At 40.1% G+C, this 24,238-nt stretch overlaps 1 protein-coding gene across 7 annotated transcripts in view; it reads right to left on the bottom strand.

Moving 5' to 3' along the window:
• Positions 1-24,238, bottom strand: part of RalGPS (Ral GEF with PH domain and SH3 binding motif) — a 141,237-nt gene that overhangs the window by 42,177 nt on the left and 74,822 nt on the right. Inside the window, exon 1 of one of the 7 annotated variants that reach the window (XM_083122185.1) lies at positions 16,296-16,528. The exons of 5 other annotated variants lie outside the window; for them this stretch is intronic. The gene's annotated coding sequence lies outside the window, so the exon portion shown is untranslated. Of the gene's footprint in view, positions 1-6,381; positions 6,561-16,295; positions 16,529-24,238 lie in introns of those variants that run through there. One more of the 7 variants, XM_083122184.1, reaches the window with a different exon arrangement.

Raw genomic sequence — 24,238 nt, 5'->3', positions numbered from 1 at the left:
CATGATGTCATCAAAGTCGCAGATTTCTGTCTAAGTGGGAGGTCGCAAAAGGGGGCAGCGAAGGTACAGATAAAGAAGCTGCCCTGTGAAAGAACCTTCCAGAGTCTAGAGAAGAGAATATTTTAAATACTTGCCGCTACTTAGATTTTTTCTTATAAATAAGATGAAGAAATATGTTAGCTGTTGTTCGTGTTCTGTGAATTTATCCTTCACCAATGTTGTGAGTAAAATAAAATCTGCTGTCTACATTTTCACTCTTCACTGCAAACAAATTACAGAAAATAGTTTTGCCTATGTCAAGGGGCTGAATGCAGTGTCGGGGAGGGGGGGGGGTGGCTACGGGCTTGTAAACAGTGCAGCATTTATTCAACCAGGAACTAGGGATATAGTTCTGCGAAACTGATTACTTACACCCACTCACTGCCTCCCATTTATCAAGAACTAACGTTTCAGAGAAACAAGGACGAATCGATACACGACTAGGGCGGAAGGCTTCCAATGCACGCGATGTAAAAATATAACTATGTCTTCCGCTTCTATTCTCTTGAACCAATTAAAATTCAAAACGCCAATTCCATTTATTAATTACGATTAAATGTCAAACCACTCATTTCACATAAATCTTTTAGCAACATGTATAATGCATATCTTCATACGCAACTCGGGCACCTTAGCGAGATATTTTTATGCTGCATTTACCACACAAATGGTGCGTTCATTAATTCATCTTATGTATACAATATCGATGTAGAGTGCAAACAGTTTCTTAGGAGAACTATACATTATATTTTTCGTTAAGCACTCGCCATTCTTCACGAAAGTTTTTCATTTCATGGCTACATCCTCATACAAAGGGTGGCGATTGAAGTGCAAGGGGTTTAGAACGAAAATTACGGAGGAGTCATTCCATGCCAAATCAACACAGATATGTGCAATTTCCAACCTGACCACCTCCGATTTTCATGAAATTTGGGGAGTTCAAACTATGCATGGAACTTAGTAACTATGAAAATTTTTAGTCTCGTGCGTCTTGTAATTGTTAAATTATTCAAGGTCAAAGTTAGCAGAAATTGCCCTTTTTGAGCCCGCTTAGCTATACTAAATGTGCTGTAACTCCGCCACTATTTCTACTAGAAAGCTCAAATAAAGCTTATTGTACAGGGAATTGAATAAGCTTTCCAGTGATATATAACAAGCTCACCTTTCGATAAAAATATAATTTTGTCACGTGACCTTGACTTTTGACCTTGAATATCTCAAAACATGTCATCACCAAAAATCGTGAAAAAAATATATTTGGTCCCTCATGCCATACTCTAAAACATATCAAAAAATCATTCTGGGACTGCCATGGGATCAGAAGATACAAAATAATATCTTTTAACTATGTAACTGATAAAAGCCTCATTACATGAACTATGACGAGTCAAAAGTCCTTTAACACCCCCTACAAAAAGTAAAGGAGTTATCCTGGTCATGAATGAAATAGGTTAGGCACAGGGAGACCTCTAGCTGTGTGTGTCATGCGCATGTCCGGCATATTGTTGACCGCCATATTGAATTCAACGCAAACATTTCAAAGGAAAGTGGGTGATGTGAAATATAAAATCAGGTTAGATTTCCACGAGAAATGAAGCAGCGAAGGTTTTTCCAAAGTATATTTAACCAGCAAGAATTTATTACTGCATGCTTGTATTCATTTTCTCCTTTTCGAGGTGTTAAAAGCAAAGTATTTAGAATGCTCCTAACGTGTCAGGAACTTGGCGAGATCACGCTGACATCTTGGGACAGAAAGAAGTATACGCATCATTGCATATGATTTTAATCAGCAACATTCACCAAATACTTGAAGAGTGGAGAATATTGGGAAAAGTATCTCAAACAATTACGTGACACTTCCTTTGGAATGAAAAATTCTTCAGTGACGATGCTAATTTTTATGTTCCTGGTAAAGTTAATAAAAATTATACGCAATACCTGTGATTTGATAATCTACAGTAAACAGATCCCAGCCGGATGGATATTGCTGGTAAGCTAATGATGTGGTATAGTGTATGGAGAACTGGAATGGTTGGTGCATATTCAACAACGGAACCTTAAATGAGGGCTTCTTGGATGTGTTATGTTAAGTGAACAGGTTTTTCATTCTTGCTTACGGGGTATGGCACTTTTCCAGAGTTTTGAAACAGGACAGTGTGTGACCACACTATGTGAACATCCTTCATGGTAAATTTCTAGGTAGATTGATGGGCAGATGGGGATCTATTAAAAGGCCTGCACATTCCCCAGATCTAACATCTTAGGAGGACTTTTACCTTCAGAAACATTTGAAGAGAATGGTGCATGCACTAAAAGTCCCTGATATTGACCATCTGAGAGAAGGCATAGTTGCTGCTTGCGATGTTGTTGCACCTGCTACATTGCCAAATGTTCTATGTGAGTGTGAGAAACGTCAACGAGTGTGCTCACAGGAATATTGACAACACTATAATGTGCATATATCGTAAGTGAAAGATATGCGTATAACGTTTTGCTGCCAAAAAATAAGTTGGGAAAACCTTCGCTGCTTCATTTCTCGTGAAATTCTAGCCTGATTTGATATTTCACATCACCCACTTTCCTTTGAAATGTTTGCGTTGAATTCAATATGGCGGTCAACAATATGCCGGACCTGCGCATGACACATACAGCTAGAGGTCTCCCTGTGCCTAACCTATTTCTTTCATGACCAGGATAACTCCTTTACATTTTGTAGGGGGTGTTAAAGGACTTTTGACTCGTCATAGTTCATGTAATGAGGCTTTTATCAGTTACATAGTTAAAACATATTATTTTGTATCTTCTGATCCCATGGCAGTCCCAGAATGATTTTTTGATATGTTTTAGAGTATGGCATGAGGGACCAAATATATTTTTTTCACGATTTTTGGTGATGACATGTTTTGAGATATTCAAGGTCAAAAGTCAAGGTCACGTGACAAAATTATATTTTTATCGAAAGGTGGGCTTGTTATATATCACTGGAAAGCTTATTCAATTCCCTGTACAATAAGCTTTATTTGAGCTTTCTAGTAGAAATAGTGGCGGAGTTACAGCACATTTAGTATAGCTAAGCGGGCTCAAAAAGGGCAATTTCTGCTAACTTTGACCTTGAATAATTTAACAATTACAAGACGCACGAGACTAAAAATTTTCATAGTTACTAAGTTCCATGCATAGTTTCAGCTCCCCAAATTTCATGAAAATCGGAGATGGTCAGGTTGGAGGCTGTGTTGATTTCGCATGGATAGACTCTGAGAACTCTTAAGAACAAAGTAAAAAAAACACATCTAAGTAGTACAGCAAATACATCTTTGGAAAAATATGACTCTATACATCCGTGTACGAATGAACGGAGGAAGCCGGGAATCCCCCTCCTTTACAGCTACAGCCGGATTGCGCACACTTTTCCAGTTTTATCAGTGGTATCTGATAAGCCGTTGACAAGCTGTCACAATGTACATGATTGCGCACAAAAAATGAGGTGATGATGTCAGATGTAAAATGTTCTCAAGCCGTTCTCACTTCTGTTGTGTTTGTTTGTGTGTGTGTATGGACTTACACGTGTTTTTGCAGTCATTAACCAAACCTGTTTCTAATCTCTCTCTCTCTTCTTGTCTAAAGAAAAAAACAATTTTGGGCACAGACTTTAAAGCTATTAAAGTAGCAACGTTCGATGAAAATCTGTGCGCAATTCGGTTGCGGCGAAAAAAATATCCCCAGTAAAAGAACATTATTTCTATCTCTGCCAGGGATGTTTTATCCCCCTCAAAAGAAAATGGATTTGAAAGAATATTGTACATAATTTCTTAACTGTGTAACGAAGACATCATCAAAAGATTTCCCCAACCAAAAATTTATGCAGCTTCGTGGATTAGAGGAGGACACCATTCTGCAACTAACCGAGCCGAGACAACAGCAGGCTGTTTTCCACTAGAGTTTTAATGGCATAGTGCTCATATTTTGCATGTATTAAAGTGTTCACAAGAAACTTGTAGGTAGGTAGATGGACATTAGGTCTGACTTTGGCAACAGATATTTGGTCAAGTGTTCGATGTTACTAGTTGGATAGATACTTTTGTGTATGGGTTTGGGTTTTCCTAGAATGTAAACATAAAGTGTTTCTAAATCACGTTATAAATGTTATAAGATTTAATGGCCTAGATTAGAACCAATGTTCTGAGGTAGTACTTAGAACCGCCAGGCAATAGTTCAGTTTACTGACTAGTAATATATACAAATTTGCATACCCCCCCCCAAAAAAAAGACTTCCCTAAATGAAATCACAAGTACATGAGCATGCCCCTAAAGCAAAAAGCTTGCTACACACTCATCACCCCACCACCCAAACACACACACACGTTTTCAAGGCGAAAGAAGTACACAATCCCACACATGCTGGGTGCCAGAGACTCGTTAGCTTGCAAGCCTGCAGTTTGCAAGAGAACTGCGTGGAAAATAGATTGACTTCCGGGTCTCTCCCCACGTCACTCCTTACAGCCCCCCTGAAATTCCTTTAAGATGTCAACATGTACAATAAACATGCCATGTTGTCACACACTAAATGACTGGTTTGCATTCTCAAGACAGTCGTTTACTTAGGAGGTGCGAATCCAAACGTATATTTTTATTTGATCACTCAATACACAAAATTTCTACCGATAAGTTAAAAAATAACGATAAGATAAATAACGAAAGATTTATGGACAAATTACCAGGACTCACACTATAAGAGCGACAACCCAAATCCCACAAAAGGGATTGACCCAAAAAATCGAACAATGCTGTGGCGTTTCACTTCCTTCCGAAATGACCCTTTCGAGAACACAAATACTGCGAGGCAGGGAACTGGAGCGTTCTATTTTGAAATCATCGACCGCAGACTGTATTTTTGGTTACCTGCATCCCTTTCCAATTAAGAAATAATGACATCGCAACAGTAGCTGGAATTGGTCGGGACATCCGATGCTGTTGTCTTCTCTCATTTTTCTTCCCTATTAGTAAATTACATTTGGGGAAGTAACGACATGTTTCCGCTGGTTAACAACATTCAATTAGAGTAATGATGTCACGGAATAACTTTTACGAAAAATTTCTATAATATTAAGCCATTTCAGTTAAATATACTGTAGCAACCCTTACCAAAGGCAAATGACCTGTTCGCAACTACCAATTGGAGATCGTGATCTGAGAAATGACCGCGTGCTCAGTTTTATTAATATTATCCCTTATCTAACATAATCAGAGGAATGGAGGGCCTCCCCGATGGCACAGTGGTAGCGTCGTTGCCTTGTAATTTAGGGGTTCCGGGTTCGATACCCCGTGGAGGCACATAGTGGTTCGGATCCCACCTCCGGGTACCTCCACCGGGTATCGAACCCGGGACCCCTTCATTACAAGGCGAGGACGCTACCACTGCGGCATCGGGGAGGCCTCAGAAGCAAAGAAAGATCACAAATTGAAAATTAATGAAATACTAGAAACTATATTACCTTCAACTGCATTGAAACAAAGTAATGCTCATATACACACACACGGTTTTCTTTTGTAATTTCAGGGCCTCCCCGATGGCGTAGTGGTAACGTAGTCGCTTTGTAATCAAGGGTTCCCGGTTTCGATAGCGGTTCGGTTCTCACTTTAAACTGTAGGTTCAGTCCCGATTAGCCTTTCTGTTAATCAACAAAAATCAATCAATTTTTTGTGAATTCTTGTGTAGCTTTTCTATAGGCTATAAGACTTTGGCTATTTCATTGACGTAGTGTTTTATAATTTTTCTGTATGATCATGTACTCTACTTTTAAATAATGAAAATTAAATATTTGACTTCCCAAACTAAGTAGCAGGTGCAGAGAATGACAGAAGAAGAAAGTAAGATACAAAAAAATGATATATGTAATATACTATTTAAGATAATATCGTTAATGTATACCGTTTTGGACTATATTTAAGCGTAATATCATGTATTTGCTTGTAAGGGTGAGAATGTGTGTGTGTGCGTGAAACGGTGAGCATGTGCGTGTGTGTGCGTTTATAAATTGTATTCCTTTTCAATTATTTTTGTTTTGTTATTTTCTATTTTATTAGCAAACCGATGTGACAATATCGAAGTAATAGATGGTTAAGTGGAAGGCATAATAGCCTTAACTTCGCACATGTATATAAAGCCGTAATAAATAAATAAATAAATGTACTGTACTATATATATTTTTTTGTCATTTGTAGGTTTAGATGGTATATCAGCATTTGCTGAACCCCGTCCAAGAATGAAGTCAACTGAACTGAAAACAAACTTTGGCAATGCAACCATCTACGTACAACCCTTTGGCAGTGCAACATACGTACCTATCATCTTCCGACTTCCTTCGTCGACCCCAGACGATGCTGCATGCCCATCGACACTTGCACAACGCCGCCATGATCGCCAACACAAGGCACGTACCCTGTTCACTGCACACTTCGAAATTAGCACTCGCAGAGTGGAGGGGATTTCACTTTCTCGGCGGACCGAGGTTTGTTGCCATTGGAGTCACGTCGGCGCGGAGGGGTTTATTACGGGAGAAACGTGCATGCATCACGCCAGCAACTTCTCTCGAGCCGATTTCGTGTCTGCACCACGTGGTTTGGGAATCCCCCATGCGTCGATACCGAGGTTGCCAACCGACGCTTCCGAGATTTCAACAACCAAGTAGCAATCCGCAAATATGCTCTATTTCAGTTTTTTAACGTCGCTCTCAGTTATTTTAATCGACCTGATAAAAATATTCTTTACTTCAAGTTGTTTGTTTCATACCGATTTTCTAGTTAATCACGACGATGATGAGAAAAACACTATCTCGGTGGTCTAGTTGATAGAGCGTCTTACTGCCACGCGGGACACCCCGGTTCGACTCCCGGGGTGGGTGAACTAAGGTCGGCTCTGGGGCTCACCCAGTCTCAAATCAATGGGTACCTGGGGACAATCCTTTGGGGGGGGGGTAAATGGACGGAGCGTGGTGCAGATTACATAACATCCAAAATGGCCGAGATGGAGAATGTGTGCTGCCCTACCCCCACACACGAAATGTGCCTTCAAGGCACGGTGCTATATGCACCGGTAACTTTACCTTACCAGTACCGATTAGTCTTTCTGTGCTTAAGTGTACTTAAGAAGAAACAAACTTGAGCCCAAGGTGTAAGGTGTGAGTGACTCTCCCTATCACCCTGACTGGGCTGTCTTTTGCAGACTAACGAGGCTCTGGCGTCTGGAATCACATCCAACATAAGGCTTGTGTTCCGCCTTATCCACGAATGTTTGGGATTGTCTCTTTATAATTTTATCACTATTCATTCTCGTCTTCGCGATTAGCCACGCAGAAAGACGAAGTAAAATCAAACAATTCAATCAATCGATCAGTGTCTCAGCGCAAGCTAACCACTCTGCAACATTAGCTAACGAAAAAGGTTCTCTCGAGTTTGTATTTTTCATGTTTTACGTTGCTTCTCTTCGTGACGACGAGGATAAACGGTAATTAGTTGACAGGACACACACTAAACCCAAGCCAAGGCCAGCATTTGAACGTGTAACCTTCGACGAAACACTCAATGCAATAAGTTCATGCCCGAATGTGTACCATGCATGTACACTGCAGTTTTGCAAAGGTTGTCTGAAATTTAAATCCAAGTTCATGCACAGATAGGTTAATCGGGGCTGGTCTTACAGTTTAAAGTGGGATCCGAAACACTACGTGCCTCCATCGGGTAGGCTATAGTTTTGGAAAGAATTTGATGTCGGGCATTTTAATATGTAGATCCAGCTTGTAGCACGAATGAGAGAGGAAAATATTGTTGGGAGACCTGATGCTAAGAAACCTGTAGGAAGGCCAAGATGAAGATGGCCTAACGATGAGATGGATCTAAAGGAAATCGGTTAGGATGGAAAAAGATTGGATTGATCTTGACCAGGAGAGGGACAGATGGAAGGAAGCCTTGTGTTGCTGCAGCCATAAACCTTCGGGTTTTAGAATGCTAGTGAGTTAATTAGATCCAGTATAAATTAACCTATCTGTATTCAAAAGTAAGACTTACAAACAATATTATGTAGTTACGGCGCTTTGAAACTAACTTTCGCTATAAGACGCTATAAGAAGAAAGAAGGCAACACGAACACGCTGAAGCGCTGACGATCGATTTGAAAGGCACAGTATACCTGCAACTGCGAAGTTTGAGAGAAAACTCAAGGACGATGTGGAAATTTATCATCGGAAACCAGACAATTCACTTCCCGACTGCCAATCAATGCAATGGAAGTTGTCAGTGGCGACTAGCCTCAAATATGCGGGTGGAGTAACACTGCTCTGAATAGGAGCTATCGACCGACGCTTTCTTGTGCACGAATCGATCACCAGAGCCCACGCTCACTATCGAACGCTATAAGTAAACTGAATATAAAGGATTAAAACGAGAATACGGAAGCTACGTCCGGTCATTTCTAAGAATAGCACGCCCGTTTTCGTGTCGTGGATTGTCACACCGAACTATTTTATAAAAATGAGCTAAAATTAGAGAGCAGTTACTAAGAAGAATTAAAACTGCAAGGTCCTTATATTTTGAGGAGTAAAAATACAACCTTCCATTTGTCGTAAAAAAAAATTACACAAACATTGATATTACTATTACGTAATTATTACATATTGTGTGTGTGTGAGAGAGAAAATCTGAAACTATCTACAGGATTTATTCCCAACTCAGGAGCGATGGAAATTCAAATGAAAACAGAGCCATTTCAGGAACTGATCAACTGATCTATGCCAGTTGGATATTTCAGTGAAATGTCTTCCCAACTCAGGACGTCCTAATTGCCTTGGAGGAGGATGAATTGGCGATTGAAATAGTTGACATTACTCACACAATCACAAGTTGTGTAATTGCTACCCAACTTAACGTAACCTACAAGAAAAAGATCTGCAATGTATTCATAAACCATTATTTACAATTCAAATTATTATTTCTCGATCCCTCTAAGCGGAACACGCTGTATATATACATAAAAACTGCATATAAAACACTGCCGCCTTGTATCCTTTAAACTCATCTATTGATCTACATAATACACTACCACAAGATGTGAGGAAAGAACCAACATTGATCCAAGCACAAAATGAAATCTATGCTTCTGAAGCAGGTTTCTTATTCTATAGCTGAATACATGGAAGCGACTCTTACGTAAGACAAAATGTATGTAACTCTATATAACGTGCTATAATCACCTATTCTTCTTGTAGATTTAAATATCAAAGGAACTCAGATAATTAGTGTAACCCAGTAGTATAGTAAGCTGTAGTGCTCTATCTTCTCATGTTATGCTTTTTTGTGACTTTGATATAATACCCGAGTAATGTATTTTGTATAAGTATGTGTAAGATCTGTTAACGTAGTATTGTATTGTAATTTATTGACATGTCCTATATTACTGTTATTTGTACTCACACGGTATTCCCTGGAAACAAATAAACTAAACTAATATGTATAACATTTCACTATTAACGAGAAGTATGAATTCCTAGTCGTTCATAAATCATACTTCTAGTATATATACACACATCCTTTCATCCAACAAATTTTGCGTCCATGTCCCATAAAATATGTAGCTTCACACTCATATGTGAACTTTCGGGATAGACGGGACTTAAGTGAATACTTAAGTAGCGATCCACTAAGTCTTCTCGCCAACTCCCGTAGACATTGAGCACAGCGACCGTAGACTTTCCAGTCACCAGCCAGCGAGTTTCTCATTCCAAATGCGGTGTGGAAATAAAACTGGAGAAATCTTAAAGACTGTGCGCTATGCTGCAACTGCAAGATTGCCCCACTTACTTTTCCGAAAGCTGCATGCGCTGGCGGAGGGCAACGATCCAGGCCTGGCAACAGGCGCTTCGCAGCTGGGAGAACACCATCCCCAACCAGGCAAAAGGGAGAAACTGGAAGGGGGGCATCGCTGGAGGAAAACTACAAAATGTAACCGAGGGCTGGAATTTTGACATCTTCGTGGCTGCTTGCCAGCATCCGTAAGATTTCATGGGAGCGAGCGGAAACTTCGCGATACTTAAGACTTGGCGAGACGCGAAAACAGACATTCGTGAATTTATCCATTTGCCCCCAATGCCTTATAACCAGGGCAATGCTTTTTTAGGAGCTAAAAATACTCTAAATGTGTCTGAGCGAACTACAGCCACTGCTGAGGGCGCGCACACGTCTTCGGTGAAAAAGCACAAAAACATTTGCTTCTTATCTGTTATATTTATAAGCATTGTTTGGTTGCTCCTTTGCAAAACATAAGTTCTATTAGTTAAACTTTTTAAAATATTTCTGCAGCTGTAACAGAAAATAGAAAGTAACTGTGTAGTTGTGCGCCACAAAATTTAACAAACTTTGTCATTAACTGACGAAACAATGTTGGTTTAATATGAGTAGGGAAAGGAACTTTAAGTAAATAAATGTTTTTTCTGCGATAAGATAGAGACCCTCATTTTTGCCAAAATTCTGATCATAGCCTTATTTATTTATTTATTTATTTATTTATTTATTTACTCAGAGTTTCAGATACAGTCTTATTTGGCCATTTTACACTGAAACAACATAAAGTAGAAACAAATAATAACAAAAGATAAAAAACAATAACAAGATGGGATAGATTTACATGTTCTTCGTCAGTAATATACAAAAGTTACGTTCTGGAAGGAATATATCTACATTCAGGGGAAGTTTGTTGTAGATTTCTGGGAGCCTGTAAAACAAGGAGCGTTGTAGAAGGGATAGCCTAGTGGTTGGGTTGTGGAAGAGTTGCAGGTTGCGCGTTAGCTTTTGGGGTACCCTAAGTGAGAATTCACTGATTAGGAGATCTGTTCTGATTTTGCCATTTATTATTTTGTATAAAAATTTCATGTCAGCTAGATCACGACGAAAGGATGGAGTGTGAATATTCAGAGCAGCCATGATGTCTGATTTCGATACATGTCGAAAGGAAGGTATTCTATGGCGAACAATTGCAAGAAAGAAACTGAGAACAGAATCTATTCTGGTGAGATTGGTTTTTGAGGCCATTGCCCAAATAGGGGAACAGTATTCAAGGATGGGCGAGATGAAAGATTTAAAGAATAAAGCAAGAGATGATGGGTTTTGAATTTCGCTAAATCTGTATAGAAGACCGAGAAGGCGCATGGCTTTTTTAGTGGTAGCAATAATATGATAATTAAAAGTGAGTTTTTCATCCATGATAATACCTAGGTCCTTTTGGGTGGAAACGTTTTGGATTGGTTTGTTTTCAATAGTATAAGTAGACACCACTTTGTTCTTTTTTAGGGAATAAGTAAGGAAAGAGCATTTCTGAGGGTTTAGTTCTAAATTCCACTGACGACACCACTTAACAAGTTCTGTGAGAGCATTTTGAAGAATCATCATGTCATGATGCGATGAGATCTCCTTAAAGAGTTTACAATCATCCGCAAACAAAAGTATATTGATAGGGAGGGAGGACAGTTTTTCAGGGAGGTCATCCATGTACAGAAGGAATAGGAGCGGCCCTAAGACACTCCCCTGGGGAACTCCAGACAAAACGGGAAGAAAGTTAGAAGAGGTACCTGAAAGAACAACACGTTGTTCACGCTCATGGAGGTAGTCCTGGAGTAAAGAGAGAAATTTGCCATGGATGTTAAATCTGGATGATAATTTATGAAGGAGAAATTTATGATTAATTTTGTCAAAGGCTTTCGAAATGTCCAAATATATAGTGTCAAGTTGGGAGTTATTATCAATAGCTCTGGCAGCATGCGAAAGTAAGACGGAAAGATTTGTTAGGCAAGAGCTGCCTGGAAGAAAACCATGTTGTGCTGTGTTGATATATGGTGACGTAAACTGAAGTAACCTGTTTTTGATGATTTTTTCACAAATAATTGATAGTGGCGATAGAAGCGAGATTGGTCTATAGGATTTTACACATTTTTTATCTCCAGCTTTGTGAATGGGCACAATGTTGGCCCGTTTGAAGTTTTTAGGAAACACACCCTTAGAGAAACATTTGTTGAGTAAGGCAGACAGAGGAAGAGCCAAGGAGTCGGCAGTTTTACGTAGGAATATTGTGGGGATTTCATCTGGACCTAGGGACCGGTGGAGGGGCAATGAATATGTCAACACAGCAAATTTTATTTTACATAAAAACACATATTTTCCAGTTTTCTGTATGTAAATACATATTTTGCGAATTTTCATTTTAAATACATAAAATCGCTCATTGACTTCATCTACCTCGAAATCCTCGAAGGAAAAATGTTTATTCTCCGCACCTCTTTCATATCGAGAGTGCTAGGTTTGTTTTGTCTTTGAACACCCTCGCTGGCAGACTTCTGGCACCTCGCCTACGATCCTATTGGGAGAAAATAGCTGTAAGTAGCTGGGGCTGGCTACACTTAAAGATAGCAAGGCTTTTTAATGAAGCAATGCAGCTATTGTGGCCAGAAGGCATAAAATTTGACAATGTTCTTCTCTTGACAGATGCTGCAGCTTACATGCAGTGGTCTTGCCGTTAGCTACCCCAAAATGGTGCACATTACATGTGTGGCGCATGCATTGCATAGAATATGTGAAAAGATAAGAGCTCTTTATCCCGATGTCGATAAACTGGTTTCAAATGGGAAGAAAGTTTTTATCAAGTCGCCTAGAAGAATAGACATTTTTAAACAAAAATGTCCTGAGGTTCTCCTTCCCCCTACACCTGTAGTTACGCGATGCAGATGTTATGCCCAGAACTTTGAAAAAAATTGTATCTGTTGTAAATGATCTCAACAAAGAAGAATTCTGCAAGAACTGTTGATGGAGCCCTCCTTAAAAGTCGAATTGCCATACATTTCAACAAACCTGTCCATTCTCTCTAATTCCATATGAAAGCTTGAATCGTCCGCGAACACTTTGGCAGCTTCCATTGGTGAAGTCCGTATAGTAGAAACGAAACTGAAAGAACTCACTGGTTCTAAATGTCTAAATGTACAGAATTTTTGGGAAAAAACCAAGGTTTTCAAACAATGTGCCAAATTGCATGTGAGGTGAAGTAGAGGAAGAGGAAGCTTTGGAAAACTTCGGCGTTAGTGACATTTCATGCTTCAAATATGCAAGAATTGTTTCTTGTGACGTGGAGCGATCTTTCTCACAATATAAGATGCTTTTTAGAGATAATCGTCACAGATTTACAATGAGAAAAAAAACTATGGTGATCCACTGCAACTCTTCCAAAAAATAGCTCGCTAAGAGGTAATCATTTAGAAACTAATTTCAGGTGTTTAAAATGCATGTTATAGTTTGTTTTTGTTACCAAATGTTTTTATTTTTGTCACATATTTTCCTGTTTTTATCACATATTTTCAACATTTATGACACATAAAAAATAAATATTTCTGAGTTTTTTAGCACATAAAGTTCCGTTCCCTAAATATGAGATACACCCAACGGCATAAGCAATAGATGGGGAACTCTCCATAACAGTTTGTTTGTAAACTTATGTGGCGGAGTGGTTAACACGCTCGCTACGACGCCAGGGGTCCCGGGTTCGAATCCCGAACTAGACATGAGTGTCCTTTCATGAATTTCATCACTCATCTTCATCTTCGAGATTAGCCAAAAGTGGCAAGAAAAGCGGAGCAAAACAAGAAACAATCTATCAATCAGCTTCTCTTCCATGCACTACACTCCGGACTGCCTTTCCAAACTAACGAGGCTCTAGGACCAATTGGCCAAAAGTGACAGAAAAGCGAAACGAAATCAACCATTCTAACGTCACATTTGTTTATCTTTACGGTGACCCTAATCCAATGAGACTCCTTACACTAGTTTTACTCCCATTTGTCAATACCAAATGTATTTTAGAAGGAAAAATCATTAATAATGGGCGTCCTCTTACGAAAATTTCATTCTGTTAAACTTGGTATCCAGACTATCAAAGACAAATTGCATGGGGAGAAACTTGCAATGACGTAATAAGTTTTTGAAGTTATTTGGAGCCGCAGCACACTCACTCTCGGAAAGGGTTAGTATCGCACGCAAAAATTCGTAAACATATGCCGGGATGAATCATCCAAAAGGAAATGGTCTCTTGGCCGAGACTGAGCGAAGGTCAGTATCGGATTAACTTCGCTTCAAGTCTGTAGGAAAAGGAAGAAGAAAAACGACTTCCTGCTCTGGTGAGTCAAGTGGTGACTTTAGAGCGAAGAAAAGGTCTTTGACAACCGCTTAAAGATTACCGTAAGGTAAACAAAGACACGCGATTTTTAAAAACAAGTTGTCTTTGCTTTTTCAATTTACAAACAACCTACAAAACTCACAACTTCAAGTAGTACTTCTTCCGGTTACCTAAGTCATAAGTTGAGCATGAGCAGCACAGATTATGTGAACGGTTTTTAGAAACTGAATATGTAGAAGGTTACACTTCTCCAGTTTTACAAGGTATGTTACCTAGCCGAGCTCCGTAGTAGAGTGTCTAGTACAGCGTGCTACAACGCCAGGGGTTCCAGGTTCGAATCCTGGCCTAGGCATGGGTGTTCTTTGCATCACTCATTCTTGTCTTCGGTATTCGGGTTCGATACCTGGTGGAGGCACTTCGTGGTTCGGATCCCACTTTAAACTGCAGGCGCCAAAAGTGTCACAAAATCGAAGAAAAATAAACCACATCAATCGAGCAAAACCGTCCCTAATGTAACTTCTCTTAATAATAAAAATAATATCCACGTCATTTGGACCATCTCCATTTTAGGGAACAAACTAATAACGATCATGTTCGTTCTAGTTACCGAACCACTGGTATATCAGGAACTGCCACCGGCAGAGAACTCGCTTCACCAAAGAGTATATTGCCTCGATTTGTTTTTCACCGTTAAGCTATTAGCACCTAGAAAACTGCACGAAGGTCATGTGTCCAGACTGAGAGCCCAACCCGGGAGCTACAAACGTGACATAAAAGGAAAAGGTCTCTAAACGTCCAGCCTATGTGATGTACCGGGTGTCCCATAAGTCTGGAACCATAGGTATTTTTCATATTTCCCTTTTTTCTGATACAAGTACACCATGGCACTTACTAAGGAGGAGGGAATCCAAGATATTTTCCTGGTGGGGACTTTGAACACATTCTTGAACTGTGCTGTACAATAGTAAGTTCCTAACATGTTCTTCTCCTATGGTTCCAGACAGTGGCGGCGATTGGGTTCCATAACCGGGGGGGGGGGGGGGGCAAAGACAGTATATTTAACTTTGTACATAAGATTTAGCATAGTGCATGGGCAAAAGTTGTGAAAACAGGGGGGGCGCCCTCGCCGCCACTGCCAGACTTACGGGGGGACATCTTGTAGAATGAATGCATTAGTCTATATAAAAGGATAAACAACGTGAATGGTGAAATTTGTGTTTATTATCAATGAAATGTACTGCTATGCCATCCAGTTCGTTGAAAAAAGTATTAATTGGGGAGTATTAAGAGTTTGTATTAAAGGTAAAATAAACACAAATAAGAGTACTACTGCTACCAGATAACCATTATAAGACAACAAATCCGCAATAAATTGCCTGCCTCTGCGAGGTAGTGGTTAGCGCAACGCTCTGCGAAGCTATTAACCTTGTGTTACAATTCCGGGTAATGCATGCCATTTTGTTCTGCTATCCAAATTCAGTATTAATTCTCTTCGCCATAGTCACTGAACAAAAAATATATGTACACTTGAGTTCCACTTTATGCACAGATAGGCTAAACGGGACTGACCCTACACTTTACGGTGGAATTCGAAACACTATGTGCCTCCACTGCGTATCGAACCAGAGACCCTTTGATTACAAACTAACGCCGTTACCACTACACAATCCGGGAGGAATAAATTACACAATGCATTTCGTAACAACATACAATTTTGCACTAACTTTCTACAACACAACACCTAGTTCGTCCACCTACTTTCAATCTGTCAATGTCTAAAGCAAATCAAACCAGGGTTGTTAAGGGTCCAAGAAGCCATAAATTCTAATGGGTTCTATTGAGTTCCGGAACAGAACCGGGGCCTTTTTTCTAGCACAATGTCCCTGGACCGTATTTAAACGGATCCGGGGGGAAAACTCCTGGACCGAATTGAAATACTTTACAGATAAAAAGGTCCTTTACGGTCCAGAAACCATTTACGCTTGCCGATTTTCTCCACTGGACCGGAATTGAATTTATTTAAAATCCCTGAACAGCCCTGTACACAACATACCTGAAAGCTGAAGCTTCCTATGATAAGCACGGTAGTAATTATGGCAAAGCACTTCCGAGTGATGACGCGATACAAGGTACAAGTTTCTTCACGTTTCTCCGTAGCTCAACTGCTGGCAACATTCACAGATTGCACCACGCATCTCCAGCACACATCCCGGATTGATTATTTGATACGTATCGCACCACCGGGTCTTCTCCTTCACAAGATGCACCTCTGTGTTCGCCCTATGACATTTTCGTCATTCCTTCCTGCGTCACTCGTTTCGTGTTGCTCAGCCATATCACATGGTAGTGACCCAAAGCCACGCCTCCTCCAGAAGTGACGTCCGCAGCTCGTCGCCATGGCAACAGAGTCAACTTAGACGCTACCTTGGCGTGACTGGGAGTTGTTATTCTGCACCGGAGACCTTCACTCGCTTCCCTATTTCGATCTTCTCGTGTACTTACAACGGAGACATTCATGTTACGCCAAGATAACATTAACTGCATGATGAGCAGGCAGTACATCGATCGGCCACTAAAATATCTCGCACAATTTCACACGATGTATTTTCGGTTTCGATTCGCATTTTTAGTTTAGTGTAAGGGCCAAGTTTCAAATCCTCACAAAACTACAGGGATAATTATTGTATTGTATATTTTAACCTTTGGATTCTTTGATATTAGAAGAAGATAAAAGTTTATGAATTGAAAGTATAGGTAAATGTAAGGTAGAGTTCCCCGTGTATATAACACCATATCATGAAGGCACATTTTACGGATGTGAGGGTACATTCTCGATCTCTGCCATTTTGGAGGTGATGTGATCAGCACAACGCTCCGGCCACCTTTACCGTCCAAGGTTGACCCCAGGTACCCATTTATTTAAGGCTGGGTTAATCCCGTTTTATGCGGGGACAAGGCCGGAAAATGGCCACCAACATAGCAGTTTCTGGAGTGTATTACATGAGTGAGTAAACTGTCAGGGTTGTTTGTTGTTTATCAGTTCATCCTTTTACATCTGCATGGAAATTATTTATTTATTCGTTTGCTTCCAACAGAGAGAATCAGGAAAGCTTGATATACTATATCTAAATAATAAAGATATAACAGTGTAGAGTACATACAAACACACACACACACACACACACAAACGCATTTATCCACATAAGATAAGTGAAGTACTGCAGGAAAGGAACAATATATCCATCCACATACACATATATTATATGCGACAATTGTTGCTCTCTTATTTTGTACTGTTTGAAATGTTATACGTTTGCTATGAGTGTATACTATTTAACATTGAAAGTAGGTATAGGTGTGGTGAAATGGAAGATAAAACTAAAACTAGGGGTTAAAAAAAAAAGGTTCGATGGCAAGTGTGTGTTCACAAAGAGGAATATCATAAGAATACTTTCAAGTTAAACACTACTTTGTTACAGTCAGTAAACTGTCAGGATTTGTTTGTTTATATGTTCATCAGCGCATCGCGCATCCCAGATGTTGAGCATGCAGGTAACCAAGTTTTCTTACTTGCTCTCTGAACGACAAAGAAATTCTGACTTTGAGAGTAGTTCCAACTGGTAGCGATCAAATATTGCTTTTCCATAACTTACCACTCTTTTTCCTCAACTGCGAACATCAACAACTCAATCTAACATTCCAAGATAAGTATTTATGTTTCCCGAAAAGCTACTCAGTGTATCCAACTCAGGATTTGCATTGCAACTGGTGCATCAAAAGAATTCTGATTAGCATCAAAAGTGTGGATACTGTTCAGCAGGTTAGGTGATCACTGAGGGGCTGCGTGCCTCTGACGAGAAAGAAACCACACGGAGCATTTTTTTTTTCTTGCTACGAATATCGGAAACAGCTGCGCAGTTACGTTGGCCTTGGTAAACACCAAGTTGACGAGGATCTTTATTACACCGAAGAATGGTTCAAAGTACAAAAAAATAAATCATTTCCAAACTCCACTACATACGTACATGTAAGTTGCTGGACATGGAACACAGCCCAGCAATGCTGGAATTCCGACGCAGCCCATTAAACAATAAATGCAAGAACATAACCCACTTTTGGCTCCAATGTGTGGTTGATATTACATGCCAGGCACGGGCAGCCTCCGATGCGAAGTGCATATGCGTTATCAGAACACGTTCATGGTCACGCGACGGGCGCTTAGGCTCGATTCATTGCCAGCCAACGTGGGTGTCGCCGAAGCTCAACAAATCACAGAGGGAACAGTTCTGGTACTAGTTTTGATACTTGGGCGGGGCAATGAACTTGATTACAACACTACGTGACTGGTTTTTGGAGTGCTATGGGGAAACAAGCGCTGAAGCTGTTACGCCTGCCCTGTTTTTATGAAGTCCGACGAAGATTAAGCGGGGCCGGATCTCTGTAGCCGAAATTCATTACTCCATTTGTGATCGAAACAGATTAGTAAATACCTGTAATTTCCAGTTCGCACTGATCTGTTCTTCAATATTGATTGATTTAGTTTATTTTACTTCGCTTTTTTTTTGCAACTTTTGGCCAATCGCGAAGATGAAATGGATGAAGGGACAACCACAAACATGAAGGGACGACTGATACAGCTCGAGGATTTTTACTGGCTGAAAGTCCAGATGCCAGAGCCTCGCTAGTCTGCAAAATACAGTCCAGGGTATATTGAAAGGGAGGTTGCCATTTTGTTGTCTTCGAAAAGGGTTATCCCTTACATTCTTAAGATACAACTTCAAGAAAAGCGTTGAGTGCTCTACTTACGAACTCGCCATCAAATATTCCGGATTCGATTCCCAGCCTAGGCATGGGTGTTCATTTCAGGGATCTTACAGGTACACGAATTGTAAATAAATTCAATTACGGCCCGGTACAGAAAATCAGGAAGCGTAAATGGGTTCTGGACTGTACATTTTTTTTTTTATGTTGAGTATTTCTATTCGGTCCCGGAACCTTTCTTCCGGATCAATTTAAACATTGATATGAAACAATACGCAACTTTGACCTTATTTAAATCGTGCGAGAAAAAAAGGTTCCCGCCCTGTTACGGAACCCAATAGAGTCCATTTGAATTTATTGGGTCCTGGACCTATCAACAACCCTGGTTCATTTAAAATTATCCCTTCATCAATTTAATCCTCACTCATCCTCAATAGGCGATTACACTAAAGAGGTAGAAAAGCAATGTAGAATAAGATCCGAATTTGGTCAAGGAATCTTTGAGCATTCTATTAGACCGATGGTCGAAAGAGTTGAGTGGTCGACTGACCATCTCTACTCCCGGCCCTCCTGGACATAAAAGTTCTTTCACCACTCAAATCTAGCCACTATTAATCTTCAAACTAACAGAAAAGCGACCCAAATTAATACAAAGATTCTACATGGTTATCGCTCTCGACTGTCCCAACTTCGTGGGTTCCAAATTTCGGTGTTGACTGTTTTGTGAGGACAATCGAGATTATGAAGAGATGAAGTAAAGGGCTCCGGCCTAGAAAGCCAGATGACACGGCATTATGCTGACCACCACACCGTAAAGGTCAGTCTACCGAACAATATTGCACGCCAATTCGGCACAGAAAGAAGCTCCATCCACTGAATTGTCACCAGGTGGACGACAACTAAAAATTTCCAGGATTTGCGGCAGGGAAGGAATAGCCTACTAGAGCGTCCCAGCCTTAGGTCGCAACTGTGCTGTTATTGAGACGTAGTACACGTAACGAATGTATGTACACATTTAATAAGTACGTGACATCACCATGCATATGTCATATTTAGGACTTGAATTTCCATTATGAAGCTTAGGAATTGGCGGGGAAAATGAATAAAGTATGTTACTAAACGGGATAAGAGCATCGAATATGGGGATTGCTACCTCGGTGACAGAGTGCGTTAAGTAATCGACTTTCGGAATCGCCATTGAAGGTTCTGGATTGGAATCCCAACCTCGTGGCCCTTCACCAATTTTATCCAATATGAATGGTATTACACGTGCGCGCGCAGACAGACAAGACAAAGAGAGAGAGAGAGAGAGATTCTTTCATTCTCTCTCTCTCTCCCTTTTTCCTTATCTCTCTCTTTTTTTCACCCCATTCCCTTAAGAGAGAGAGAGAGAAAGAAACAGAGAGCGAGCTTTTTCTTCTTCTTCTTTTCTTTCCTTTTACGCTTCTTCTTCTTTGCCCTTTCTCTATCTCTAATCCTTTCTTTTTCTCTCTCCTTCGAGGGAAAGTGTTATGGGTACAGAAAGAGTATAAAAGAAAGGGGGAGAGGGAGGGAGGGAGAGGGGAGAGAGAGAGAGAGAGAGAGAGAGAGAGAGAGAGAGAGAGAGAGAGAGAGAGAGAAATTTAGTTTATTTTACTTCCCTTCTGTGCTACTTTAGGCTAATCTCGAAGACGAAGATGAATGGTGATAAACGAGATGGATGAGGGGACAATCATTAACATGTGAGGATGACACAACACGAGCTCCACAGATAATTATTCTGACTGTTGAGCCCAGACGCCAGAGCCTCGCTAGTCTACAAAGTGCAGTCCACAGTATATAAGTGGAAGGGAGCTTGACATATTGGTGTCTTCGGAAAGGGTCATCTTTTACATCCAAAAGATAGGGCGAGGGGGAGGGGGGAGAACCTACTGGTCTGAACTTGCCGGAGTTTCCTTTAAAACTTTGTCTTGACGTGAAGTTCGTGCAAATACGTCAAAACAACTGACGACATCGCCGTTGCGTTGACGGCTTAACCTTAGCACGCGCCCTAAGGGAGCAGCACATTATGCAAGCCTTCACTGCCAGGAGTGGCGATGACACGAGGTGAAGGCTACGTTAACTACGAGTGAGGTCACAAAGCGGGGTCGCGAGAGGTCGCCACAACTGTTCCGGCTGCCTGCAGTCTGCCGGTGGGTTATTGATCCGGCCCAAAAACTCCGGCGACTTGTCCAAACTGCACCCCATTACGGCCGTGATTCGGATGCCGGCGCACGAAGGCGTTCTCCGGGAAAGTCGCTCTCATATTTCCCGGTGCAATCAGAAAATACCATCTCCTTATTCTGCAATGAATTCCGATTTTTTTTCTTTCGTTTTTCCAGTTACGTTTAGCAACTTCTGTATATGAACCTTTAATTGTTTGTTTTCAATGTTGTCATTCTTTAATTAATCGTGACCATCTCAGGAAAAAGTAAAAGCAAAGAAACACAAAAACATCAATGACTGATTGATTCATTTGGTTTATTTTACTTTGCTCAACAGACCATACAAGCCCTGCATATGGCGACGATGATTTATGATGACCCACTACACGGTTTCCTCTCTCATGTCGTCCGATTCGAGTGTCGAGGCCATCATGTGCAAAAAAAAAAAAAAAAAAAAAAAAAAAACTCTTCCCAGCATCGACTGCTATAGAATATTCAGTACGAGTGTGTGTATGAACAGAGAAACACACTAAAAATCTTCCTAACTCTAGCTTGGGCAATAAGGAGAATATTTCGTATTGTATTCCGATGATAATTAAATGACGTCACTTGAAACAATTCGTTGCGAAGATTATTTCACTTAAGGGAATGTTTCTAAAAGTAACTCAAAGCCGATTTCCATGGCGGAGTGCTTAGCACAGGGCGGTACGACGCCAGAGATCCCAGGTTCGAATCCCAGCCTGGGCATTATTTGTTACCGTCCCTTCATTTCCTTCACAGCATCACTCATTTTCGTCGTCGCGATTAGCCAAAAGTGGTAGAAATCAACGCAAAACAACAACAAAATTAAAATGAAGTAACTCCACTTTGAAAGCACTTGCCACGGAAGAAGGCGCGGTACCTTAGTATTATACGGACTAACTCTAACCTAACCTAAAATTGTATGATTTTTACTTTGTAAACTTTCAAATACAGTGTTCCTATTATGTCCGTGTTTCTTTTGCTTTCCCAGAAAACAGACTGTCTGAAATGAGGTGGTCCGTATAATACTGAAGTACCGAAGGCGCTAATCAAAAAGAACTTTCTCATGATTAATATATCTGAGCGCTCTACTATTGATTGAGTGGGTGGACAAAATAATTTTCACGTGCATAGTTCTCGACTGCCACAGTTACGTTTCTACATCTCACGTTTTTTCAAGAACAATGCGGAAACAAAGCAAAGATGTTAGTAAAACTAAAAAACTTAGATCCACTCCGTACGAATGGATCGTTTCGGTTAGTTGTAGTTTCGGACACGTTATTATACAGGAATGCAATTGGGAAAACGAAACCTCAATCACCAGCAGTATCTGAAGAACTACAGATCCGTGAATAATGAGCTCGGTTCAATCACGATCATTGCAATTTTATTACAATGCAACAATCAGGTTGCTTCCGCGAAAAACTCCAACGTGCTTCACTTGATCGCACAAGTTTTACTCCGGAAAAAGTGTATTATGTTTATCGGCATTCTACTTCCTTAGACGTGAATACTTCAAGAGAAAACTCATTTTGCCTTGCTGCCCATTAGGTATAGTTTCTTGTTCCCATGGTTACGGCAACGAAAATAATGTCAGGGTAATCCCATCCACTAATAATGTCAGGGGTAATGTGGTTGCTACACACAAGTTTTCCCAGCAGTCAATTCGTCAGCACTGAATTAGTCGAGTTCGTGATCATCTATCTAAGTAGTTTATTTTAAAGAACGGGCATTTGAATTATATGTAACGAATTGGCGGCGGCGTTGGTAGGGATGGCCTGGGTAGTATTGATTTAATTTGTGTAACTTAGCGTCGGCTTTCTTCCACTATTGGCTAATCGAGACGATGAGGATGAGTGATAATATGTTGAAAATGTGGAAAGGGCACTCGTAAAGAGCACCCATGCTCAGATCGGGATTCGAACTCAGGAGCTCAGGCGTCGTAACGTGCTGTGCTAACCATTCCACCACGGAAGTCGGCGTATTTGACCAAGTGTATTGCATTACAATAATAATATAGGAAAACATGCATAACAATATTAATTATTATGAATATGGAAAAAAGATAGTTCACAATAGCTTGTTTCAAGTTAAGACTACTGAAATTTGCCTGTGAAAAGGTTATTCTACGAACTACTTTCACAACAACTAGAAAAAATGCAAATCCAAAAATTTCAATTTCCAGATGATGACAAGTAGAAGTCAAGCATATACACATATTATTATTATGCATTAATATTCATAGAAACTGTTAACACAGAATTCATTCATACTAATCAAGTCCTTTTGTTATACTCCCTCGGTTCCAAAATATGGTATAGAAACGAATTCAACGCATACGATTATGCGCATGCTTCGACGTGGCTGTTGTCAGTCAAAATATTTACGTAGCTGATCATCAAGTGGTCACATCAGTGGCGTTCCAGCAAAGTCCAAGAACCAGTCACAGAGACAAAAATAAAGTGGAAAGTCCAAGTTACGACAGTTGACAGCTGAATGACATCCTGTTCCAGATTAAGGTGTAAGCCTATATACCTTATTTTGGAATATGTAACTACTTTGTCTATATAGCAGAACTAGGTGAGTGTGCTTGTAACTCTATAATTTATAAATAATTGTTGGGGCGATTGAAAGAAAATAATAAACTCTTTTATGTGAGTATGTTCAGTAATTTCTGCTATATTTGATCCCATTGCTACATTTACAAATGAAACAAATTATATTTTCCTGTGTCTTATTTGAAATATGTAACATATCTACACCACATACTAGAACATGACATATTTTGGAACGAAGGGAGATATAAATTTCATATTATACTACAAACAACAGAAAATCATTTAACTTACTAAATTTTTTCCGTGTTCGAGTCCGAGTATGAACATGGGTGTTCTTTGTGAGTGTCCCTCAATTTAATCTCATCCTCATCGTCGCGATTAGCCAAAAGTTGCAGAAAAGCGACGCTAAATAACAAAATTACATCTTCGTGCTGAAACACCCATTTAATTTTAATTAACAAAACAGCCTTATT

This window comes from Lepisma saccharinum, chromosome 5 (assembly GCF_977018435.1).
Source record: "Lepisma saccharinum chromosome 5, izLepSacc3.1, whole genome shotgun sequence".
Taxonomy (NCBI): Eukaryota; Metazoa; Arthropoda; class Insecta; order Zygentoma; family Lepismatidae; genus Lepisma; species Lepisma saccharinum.
The sequence above is the reverse complement of the archived record's forward strand: the minus strand, read 5'-3'. Positions and strand labels throughout refer to the sequence as shown.